The sequence below is a fragment of the Sorex fumeus genome, unplaced genomic scaffold (assembly GCF_029834395.1).
Source record: "Sorex fumeus unplaced genomic scaffold, SorFum_2.1 ptg000128l, whole genome shotgun sequence".
Classification (NCBI taxonomy): Eukaryota; Metazoa; Chordata; class Mammalia; order Eulipotyphla; family Soricidae; genus Sorex; species Sorex fumeus.
The window spans coordinates 52500627-52511765 of NW_026606185.1; positions in this window are offsets into that span (position 1 = coordinate 52500627).

The window sequence follows — 11139 nt, forward strand, 5'->3', positions numbered from 1 at the left end:
ATCCTGGCAGCTCCCTTGTTGTGATCCCTGACACCCAAAGTAACCAGGTGTCCGCAAGCCCCACAGCTAACCCATGCATCTCTAGCAAACACAGCAGCTAACCCCCTGCAGACCCCACAGGCAGGTGGTGAAAGCCCCTGTGAGCCCCAGTCAGGGAAACAGAGGGAAGGGGGAGGAGGATAAATAAGTTACAGCCAAGCAACCCACCCCAAGTGTGTTGATATGTTCTCAAAGATCTAGAAAGAATTTACAAAAATGCCAGCATCTCCTTGCTTCAGCCTTGAACCTTTGAGCATGTGTTTCTCTGCAATACCCTCACTGTGTTGGTTTGGAGCAGGGCGAACCGTGCTGAGCCCTGTTTTCAAATACATATTTGGCGGAGGAATGTGTTTTAGATGCATGCGGAGACCCAGGTGATCCTTCTCACCTCTGCCTGCCGAAGTTGACAGAGAATCCAGAGGACTTTCTCTGACTTTGTCCGCTGGGCACCTCACTGTACTCCACCCCTGGACACTCTTTCTCCCCCAGCCCCACTCCTGATATCCTGAGGGTGTCTCTGTCTATCCAGAACTGATTCTTTGGTTTAGCCTTCCTGACTGTGTTCAGAAGATTGTCACAGTGGCACTGGTTGACAAAGGCCTGATATAAAAGATGGCCCTACAGAGAAGGGACCACTATGACAACAATAGTCACTCTGGACAAGAACTGAGCGCTGAGAGGATTAGGTAGAGGAATATAAATGATTACCTTTCAGTGCCTGTATTGCAAACCAAAAAGGAACAAGAGAGAAAGTGGGGGGAGAGTGGGAGAGAGGGGGCGAGAGGGAATGAGAGAGGGAGAGGGAAAAAGAGGGTGAGAGAGGGGGGAGAGGGAGAGAGGGAGAGAGAGAGGGAGAGGCAGGCAGATGGGGGGGGTGGAAGGAGGGAAATTGGAAACACTGGTGGTGGAAAATGTACTCTGGTGGAGGAACATCATATGACTAAAACCGTATCAGGAACAACTTTGATGTTGTGTATCTTATGGTGATTCAGTTTTGTTTTGTTTTTGTTTTGTTTGTATGTTTTTCCTTTTTTGGGTCACACTCAAAAAATCCACAGGGGTTACTCCTGGCTCATGCACTCAGAAATTAATCCTGGCAGTGCTCGGGGTCCATATAGGATGCTGGGAATCGAACCCAGGTCAGCCGCGTGCAAAGCAAACATCCTACCTGCTGTGCTATTGCTCCAGTCCCTAGTTTTTTTTTTTAATGGTCTTAAAGAATGATAGCCTGTTTTATTTACTGGTGTGTGTGTGTGTGTGTGTGTGTGTGTGTGTGTGTGTGTGTGTGTGAACTCAGCACTTCATACATGCGAAGCATATTCTATGCCACTGAACATCACTCTCAAAGTAGCACTGTAGCACTGTCACCCCCGTTCATCAATTTGCGCGAGCAGGCACCAGTAACATCTCCATTGTGAGACTTGTTGTTACTGTTTTTGGCATATCGAATGTGCCATGCACGGGTAGCTTGCCAGGCTCTGCCTTGTGGGCGGGATACTCTTGGTAACTTGCTGGGCTCTCTGAGAGGGACGGAGGAATCGAACCTGGATTGGCCACGTGCAAGGCAAACGCCCTACCCACTGTGCTATTGCTCCAGCCCAACCCTCAAAGCATTTGACTTTATTGTTTTGCCTGTTTGGGGCCATACCTGGCAGTGCTCAGGGCATAATCCTGACACTGTACTCAGTCATCACTTCCTGTAGGCTCAGGAGACTATTACAAGGGCCTGGGGATCAAACCCACTCAGCTGTGTGCTAGGCAAGCGCCCTACCCACTGCCCTACCTCTCTGGCCCCTCGGAGTAAATTAAAGCTCTCCAGTGTTGACCTGAGCTAATTAGCTCCATCTCCTAATTTTACGGATGCTCAGCTTTATCTAAACAATAAAAGTTTTGAAAACAGTTTATTGATTGATTTTTGGTTTTGGCTGTCAGTGGTTACTCCTGACTTTGTGCACAAGGGTTATTCCTGGCTGAGCTGGGGAGCCACGTGGTGTTGAGGTAAAACCTGGGCCCGACACATGTCGAGCCTGTGCTCAGGCCTGTTCTTTATCTCAGGGCCAAGAATAACCTTTGAGATGAAACGAAATTGAATTGATTCTCCTCATTTGCAGTTGATGCAAAAAAGGGTTAGTTTGAAATTTGACTTTTATTAGTGACAAACAGCAGCATTTAACATCAAGCAAATTTGGTAGGAGGAAGTTTCCTTATTTTGAAAGTTCAGATATTTCTGAACACCTTCAAGTATTTTCTGAATGCCTATCACAAATTTAATAAATAGCTGGTGTGCTAATTAAAACCAAATCGTGTCTATTCATTTACCTGTTTGTTTTTGATCTCCCAAGCAGTGATCAGGGTTTGGAGGCTACTGTGGTGATATTGGGCCAATTCCAACGAACACAGAGCTTATGTTCCAAGACCACAACAGTGGAGCTAGGAGGGAACCTACAAGGATACACCCGATAAGAGTAAGTGGGGGAGGGTTGCGGGGGGTCATATGATGTTGGGGATTCAACTAGACATCTACCCCTAAGCCTTGAGCTATTTCCACAGCCCCTCAGGTCTATTTATTTATTTATTTATTCGGTTTTTGGCTTTTGGGCCATACCTGGTGATGCTCAGGGCTTACTTTTGGCTCTGTGCTCAGTGATCACTCCTGGTGGATTCAGGGAAATATATGGGGTGCTGGGAATCAGATCTGGGATAGCCACGTGCAAGACAAACGCCCTATTTCCTGTACTATATAGCTCAAGCTCCTTGTGTCTTGGTGTTTTTTTTGTTTTGTTTTGGTTTTAATCAGATAAAGTGACATTCACAAATTAATTTGGTAAATTTTTTATTAATTTAATTCAACTACTGTACATATTTCTAAGTAATCAAAATCTATTTCCTTTACGTGTTATTTAAGATTTTCTCCAATTCCTAACCTTTGAGTTTAGTACAGATGAATAAAATTTTATTCATTTGAAGATTTTTATTTATTGGGACATTATTAAAATAAGTATTCAGATATCAATAGTACAGTGGCTAGGGTGTTTGCTTTGCACGTGGCCCACCTGGATTCCATCTCTGAAGTACCCCCAAAAGGTCCCCCTAGCTCCACCAGGAGTTTTTCCTGAGCATAGAACCACGAGTAACTCCTGAGTATCCTCAGGTATGACCCAAAAACAAAAATTTAAAAATAAAGAAAACAGGGTTTAATCAGAGTCCTAGCAGATGATTCCAAGAGGAACAATATTAGAATCATGGGACTACCTGAACCTCACGGAAACAATCCCAACGAAAAAAACGCCGTCAAACAAATCATTGCTGAAAACTTCCCAGAGCTGCACAATGCAGCCATTCAGGTTCAAGGAGCCCGAAGGGTGCCAGCTAAAAGAGACCCCAACAAAAACACTCCAAGACATATCATAGTTAGAATGATCGATACTGCCGAAAGAAAACAGGGTTTGATTGTTTGTGAGATTTCTCCTAGTTCTGAGTCCTATGATCTAAAATCCAGTCTATGCACTGCAAAAAAAATATGTCTTAATCTGAGACAACAGCAGCTTCCGGAAAAGGACCCTCTGGATAGAGGGTAATGCTGAACTATGTAAGGCATGAAATCTTATCATGAACAGTACTGTAAACACCAGAGCCTAAAATAAATGTAAGAAAGTGTCTTTTACACTTTGCCCTTATCTGGACCGCATTCAAATTAGGGCCAGATAGAATTTCTAGATATTTTTTCAGAAAATCTACTTTTTTTCTTTTTTTGTAGCTTATTTTTTCTTAGTAACTTGATCCCTATTCCTACATTTTCAACCTTTTTGAATCATTATATTTCATCATTCTACAAACATTTTCTTTTAATTTTTAATTTTATTTTATTGAATCACCGTGAGATACAATTACAAGCTTTCATGTTGAGTTACAATCATACAATGTTCCAACTACAAACATTTTCAATGCACATACTTTGTGGCTTGTCCTGGGAATATAGAGGTGGAGAAGAAATCATGTTTCCTCCATAAGCTACCAGAGACAGGTTTGCCTGTTAATAAGGTGCAGGCAAGAGGGTGTTTATAAGTGCTATGAGAGAATATATAATAGGAATGGAGGGAGGCTGGAATAGTCAGTGCTTTCTGGGATAGAGTCAGAAACCAAGACTGGGCCAGGGAGATGACTCAGAGCCTGGGACACATACTTTGTATGTGGTATCTCCAAGCTTGATCCCCAGCACCTCAGGGTTGCCTGTGCAGCACTAGGTGCGGCCCAAATCCAAACAAAATAAAGAAACCCAAAGCTCTGAGTCACTATAACACTTCGTGGATTGAAGGTGTGCAGGGCATTTGCTCAGATTCAGTTTCCCTTAATAATCAATGCTTTAATTCAAGATTTGTGGCAGGGGGAGAGGGGGTGGGGACATTGTTGTGTTTTCAGTGACAACAGGTCCGTTCCCTGACGCTTCTCTTGGATAGTTCTATAGTGGCCCAAAGGAAAAAGATTATTTTCCAGTTGCTTTCATGGTCAACAGAAAATTAATCCCTTTTCAGCCCCTTGGCCACTTGATTTCTGTTGTCATCACCAGCTTCTTCAGCTCTTAACTAAAGAGAGTGAATAAGAATTTAGTTATAGGCAGTAATTTCCTGCACCAACTTGTGTTTCCCAAATGGCAGAGTAGACTCATTCATGGATCTTGGAATAAATTCACTGGTTCTTAATCACAGAAGGAGGGAGGAAGGAGGGAGGAAGGAAGGCGGAGGAGGAGAAAGAGGAAGAGAAGAAGAAGGAGGAGGAGGAAGAAAAGGAAACAAAAGATAATGGAATGATTTCATCTAATAATTTTAAGTTAGTGAAAATTTTTTTCATAGTTGTGTTTGTGTGTGAAATCACAACATTGAATGTATTTGTGTGTGTGTGTGTGTGTGTGTGTGTGTGTGTGTGTGCGTATGTGTTTGGACCACCATACAGTTGAGCTTGGGGCTTATTCCTGTCTCTAAGCTGATCACTCCTGGGAGTCTCAGGTTAACAGGGATTGAACCCTGGTTATTTGCATGCAGAGTAATACCTGCATTTTTTTCTCTGTAGGCCCCATAAAATGTATTTCTTATAGTGCCACTGCCAGAAAGTTAGGCGACTGGGATTAAACTCTTTGTGCCTTCCCATGAAGGCACTTAGTAGTCATCTAGCAAATATTTGTTGAATTGAACTGATTTTGTATGTGTGTTTGCAGATTTACTCAACAAATACTTGCTAAGACAGTGTAAACAGCACTGACCATTGCAACCCCTCATTTAAACGTCAGAAAGGGCAGGACACCAGCAAGCTCTCAAAACTCATTGGATTCCGTCAATGCTCCTCTTCAGGGAGAAATCATTCCACGCACCTGCACCGTTTCATAATCCTTCATCTGCTTTAACACCCTCCAGTTGCACAAAATAGACCCAAAGATATACAAACAGTGTCAGGTCCTTGTCAGTCCTTTGCTGGTCTGACTCTCCCCTCTCAGTCGCTGATCACTGATCTATCCCAGGTCCTCCCTCCCAGCAGATGCCCTGTCCTTCCTCCCTGCAGAGAAGCGAGGCTCTCCCAGGTACTGGCCCTCCTGGCTCTTTTTCCATCCTTGGACATGGAGTGCTTCTTTTTTCGCATGTGATGCTGGGAATTGAACCTGACTCTGTACCCCTGTCCAACCTTTCAGGCCCTTCATATCTCTTAATTCCTTCCTTACAGACCTTGTCTTCAAATCCAGTCACAGTCTGAAGCAACAGGGCTAAGCCCTCAGCATGTGAAAACAGCTGGGTGTGGCCCCCAAGTCAAAAACTAAGTCAAGTGCTGCCAGTGGCTGAGTAATGTGGGGAGCGAGGGAGGTAGGCTTGAGTAAAAGAGTGCTTCCACCTCTGATCCACCTCAGCCACCTGCACTTGGGGACATGCCTTACTTGGTTCAGGGCTAGGGAAGTCGGCTGTGGCTTCTGCAGCATGGGCTCTCACGCCCTGAGATTGCCATCAAGCTGCACCTGGAGTCCACTTGTTTTGCACAGCGTGGGAAATAGTTCCTGCCACCAGGCTTCTTGGGAAACCATGGACTCAGGCAGGAACGAGAAATTGCTCTTTGCAGGAAAGAAAAGTCAGTCCTGACCTCAGCACAGGCGTTCTATGTCCGTCACCTTTCCCTCACAGAAAAGAATTTCAGGAGGAGGCAAAATAGTGAAGTTAGATAGTTTTTATCGAATGAAACTTGCTTAGAAATATGTACAAGAAGACAAAGGGGTAATGTGTTCAAGAAAGAACACGGGCTTCTCCGGAATGGAAATAAGGAAACAAAAAAACAAAGAGACAAGCAAGCAAGATAATGTGTTCAAGGGAGGACATGGGCTTGAAGAGCAAGGTCCAAATGGCTTTGAGGAGGATCTTTTATACAGTTTTTCAATGTTTTATTTTTTTGGACTTTTGCAAACATAAAAGTTAATCTGAGCATTGTCACAGGAAAACCTTGCCCTGTTGATGGTCTTCTCATAATCTCATCTCTTGCATTGTTGGCCCCTTCATAATCTTATCCCTTGCACTATCGGTCTTTTTGTAATTTCATATATTCTTCTGTAGCTTCTCCTTTTCTGCGAGGCCCATCCTTCTCTGGGTGGAGCCCTGGATTTCTGCATCTGGGTAGTGCCTCAGTTTCTATTCTCCAAACAGCTCAGGATGCAATCTCTTCTTAAATTTTATTATTTCCCAAAATCACATTTCCACCCCTCCCCACTTATCTACCTGAAACACAAGCTCAGATAGATGGGGCGGGGATAGTAATATGCTTTAGGGAAATAATAAAACTTAACACTAATCCAATGTCCTTTCGCATAGGCTCAAAAGTGTTTCTCTCAGTCATAGATCCCATGGCTACTATAACTCTATGATTGTATGAATAGATGTCTGCATGTTGTTCATTAACCTGCTCCAGCCTTGCATTGCAACATCCTCTTTATGATGCCTCTATGGTTGGCGCAAGTGCTATTTTGTAGGGCTCTTTTCCTTCCATTCTTCCTTTCTTTTTCTTTCTTTCTTTCTTTCTTTCTTTCTTTCTCTTTCTTTCTTTCTTTCTTTCTTTCTTTCTTTCTTTCTTTCTTTCTCTCTCCTTCCTTCCTTCCTTTCTTCCTTCCTTCCTCTTTCTTTGTTTCTTTCTTTCTTCCTTTCTTTTTTCTTTCTTTCTCCCTCTCCCTTCCTTCCATCCTTTGTTTCTTTTCCTTCCTTCCTTCCTTCCTTCCTTCCTTCCTTCCTTCTCTTTCTTTTTTCTTTTCTTTCTCATTCCCTCTCCCTTCCATCCTTTGTCTTCCTTCCTTCCTTCCTTTCCTTCCTTCCTTCCTTCCTTCCTTCCTTCCTTCCTTCCTTCCTTCCTTTTTCTTTCTTCCTCATTCCCTCTCCCTTCCTTCCATCCTTTGTTTCTTTTCCTTTCTTCTCTTTCTTTTTTCTTTCCTCCTTCCTTCCTTCCTTCCTTCCTCCCTTTCTTTTTTCTTTCTTTCTCCTTCCCATCCTACCTTCCTTTCTTCCTCCCTTCCTCCTATCTTTTTTTCTTCCTCCCTTCCTTCCCAGCTGTGCTCAGGGCTTACTCCTGGCTCCATACTTCAGGGACCATACATGCTGCTGTGGATTGAACCCAGGTCTGCCACATGCAAGGCAAAAACTTGATCTACCTGTTTCCAACCCCATTCATTTGGTTATTTATAAAGGACAATGTAAAATATGTAGATAAATTTTGTCATGGTTATGTAGATCTTGGACTGAAAAACAAACAAGACACATGGAGGGGCCATTTCCTTCCAGGGTCAGTCTTTCTGAGATTCTGGTTTCTTTGGATTTCTAGTTACTTTTTATTTACAAAAGGGATTTATCTGCCATTTTCAAATACCCAGCCCACGCATTTCAAGCATTTTCACTGTGAAACTTGAAGATGCCTACTTAGTATCCTATTCTAATAAATTAAAATAATAATAATGCTGACACAGTGAAAGAGGTATGTTTTGAGTATGCTAATGTCTTTTGTATGGAACGTATCTGACTGGAGTCAAAGGCCTCAAATTAGGAAAAATTAAATCCACAGTGTTATTGAAGTAGATATGTATTATTCATCTCTTTGCATCAGTACATTGAAAACACATCAAAGGACTGAAGAAGTATACAGTAAGCCGAGGAAGATTGGAAGGCTACCTGTAGTCAATTATCAGTCACATACCTACAGGCAAGGTAGGCTGAGAGCCACATTGCAGTTCTAGAATCTGAATACTGTCAGGCCCCATACTTCTTGAGTCAAAATGCATCCGTTACTGTGACAGCCTTGTTCCAATGCAGGAAACGTCTGTCCTGACAAGCCCATCCACACCCACACTTCTAACTCTTCAGATCCAAGAATAGACCCAGAGAACTGAACTGCCTTGTTCTAGAAAAAGTCAGGGAGACCACTGAGTACCTGCCTCAAGCAAATGCAGAACTTGTCCAGTCCTGATGCAGATAGCATGAAGGTGACCAACCTCACCAAAGAGGTTGTGTTTTTGGATTTCTGTAAAATAGTCATCTATCAAATAATTACAAAGAAGTCACACTAAGGTGGACCTTTGGATGTGCTCACTGAAGCTTAGAATCCTAAAACACAGATTCATAGCAGCAAGAGAAGCTGGAAGTACTTAAGGATCCCAACGGTTTCTTTATCCTCGACTTAGGATAAAGGGTTTCTTACTACCCCTCTCTTTGACAAACATCAGCTTCAATTTCTCAATTACTTAAAATTTCAAAACTGGAGGCCAAGCAGATAGCTCAGTGAGCTAGAGCACGAGGCTCTGAGTTCAATCCCCAGCACCTCCTCATCCTCCAAGGGTCACCTGGTTTAGTGCCTCTAGTGGTTCCAGCGCCTCTGGGCCTGAACACTAAACTGTCAAGCTCAACCAACCATTGCTGGGACTAGACTCTGGATGTCCAGCATTGTTGAGGATTTCTCTACAAAATTTCAAATCCTAGAGGCTCTTAACTACTCTTCTTGACTCCCTTATCCCATCAGACATCAATTTATAGGCCTTTATTTCCTCTAAAATTCTCACATGCTTCCCTTTTCTGCCCTCAGTCAGGGGAGTTTCTCCATCTTCACGAATGATAATCAAAACTCAAACTCTCAGCCACTGGTTTTCAACCACCTATCTTCACACTGTTTCTGATCTGTTACCTACTGGTCTTTCACAATGGTCAATTCACTGCCAATGTAAAGTTCAGATCAGTGTTTGGACAGGGATTTGAACAGATGCCACTTCTCAGGTGCAAAGAGGGTGAAAACCTCTGCTCTTGGCTCCTCTCCATTTCAGCTCTTTGGCACATTCTTGCCAGATATCTCTGAAAGAACCCAGGTATTGCACTGGTTGAACTGTGTTCCTGCCCCAACTCAAACACATAGAATGGCAACCTGTTGGCATGTCCATTGTCTACCTATAAGTTTTCAAGGACCTTCTTCATTGGTTTCTTCCAGTAGATATTTCCCCCCCCCTTGGTCAATCTTACGGGCCTCTGATTGTAAGTCGTCATAATGTGTACTACAGAGTAGGCAGTAACTAAATTCCAAACAAATGAGCCAACTCTTGGAAGCCTGTGAAGCAGGTTATATTATCCAGTTGACTCTAATTACTGCAGCAGAGTAGTTATGAGTGGTGTGGATGTTTTGCTTCTGCACAGATGATAAAGCAGGGGAAGGACATTTTGACAGGTCAATGCTTTGCCTGATCTTGCAAGCTTTTGAGCTCCTTTTTGAATGTAAAACAATAAAACTCAATTTATTTGATGGAGACTTACAAATTACAGTACAGAAAAATGTTTTGAAGTTTACACAACGTGAGGTCACGGTAAATATCCATGTGATTAGCTCATTCCTTATTGTTCATGTTGCTCATGTTTGTGTCCACACAAACCAGAAAAACTATTAATAGAGCCACATGGAAATACAAAGATTAAAGGAAAATTGACTTTGGATCAGTCATTGCCTCTTCTGGGTCTCAGATTTCTCATCTGTAAAATGGGGAGTTTTATAATCCATATGATTTCCATGTTTCTTTTGATTCTGACATTATTTTATTCCTTGTATCCCACACCCCAAGGAAAACACTTACCATGTCCCTTAAATTTGCCTGTTTATTAGTGTAAGTCTTTGTACTTAAGATTCTGTAAGCAGAGCCCAGAGAGATAGTAGGGGCTGGAGAGATAGTACAGAGAGCAAAGCCTTGATCCTTGCACACACCCAACCCTAGTTCAACCTCTTCCACCAAGTTTGGTCCTTTGAACTCCACCAGGAGTGATCCCTGAGCTCAGAGTCAGAAATAAGCCCTGAGTGGGTGACTGGGTGTGGCCCCCAGAAAACGAAACCAAACCCAAAAGAAAAGAAAAATGCTCTGCAAACTGGTAAAATCCCCTTAAGTCCAATGTTTCCCTGTGACATCTTCATAGGATTAGAAGCCTTTTATCTCGACAAAGGAGTTTTGGGAAAACTATTCTGTTAAGCATTACCACTAAGTCCTCTTTTTTTGTTTGTTTTGATTTAGGTTTGGGTCACATCCACCTGTCTTCAGGGTTTCTTCCTGGCACTGTGCTCAAAGATCATTACTTTAGTGCTCAGGGGGACCATATCGGGTACCAGGAATTGAACTGGGTCAACTGTGTGCAAGGCAAGCTCTCTTTCCTCTATACTATCTCTCCCATTCCTCCATCATGTTATCTTTTTTTTTTTTTAGGTCAACTTTACAACCAGAGATTTAAATGCTAGATGAAATATCCTCTATGTTGAGTGCATATTTTACTAAAACCTTATTCATCTTCCGTATTTCTCTCATTGCTTTACAGATGGGGCGGGAGTAGTACACTATGTCACGGACCGATGCTTGCTCTCACCAGGACTCAATGCCTTTCCCCCTTTGTGTCACCTAGAATGTGGTCAATTAAGCTTTCCCACCTATAGCATAGGAATAGGAGAATTTCCTCCCCTGCTTGATCATCATAAACTAGTAGAAAATATAAACTGTCAGCATTGAAAGTTGCATTAAATAAAAGTAAATGCAATTAGGTCACCCATCGAGCCACCCATTCATCCATCATGAAA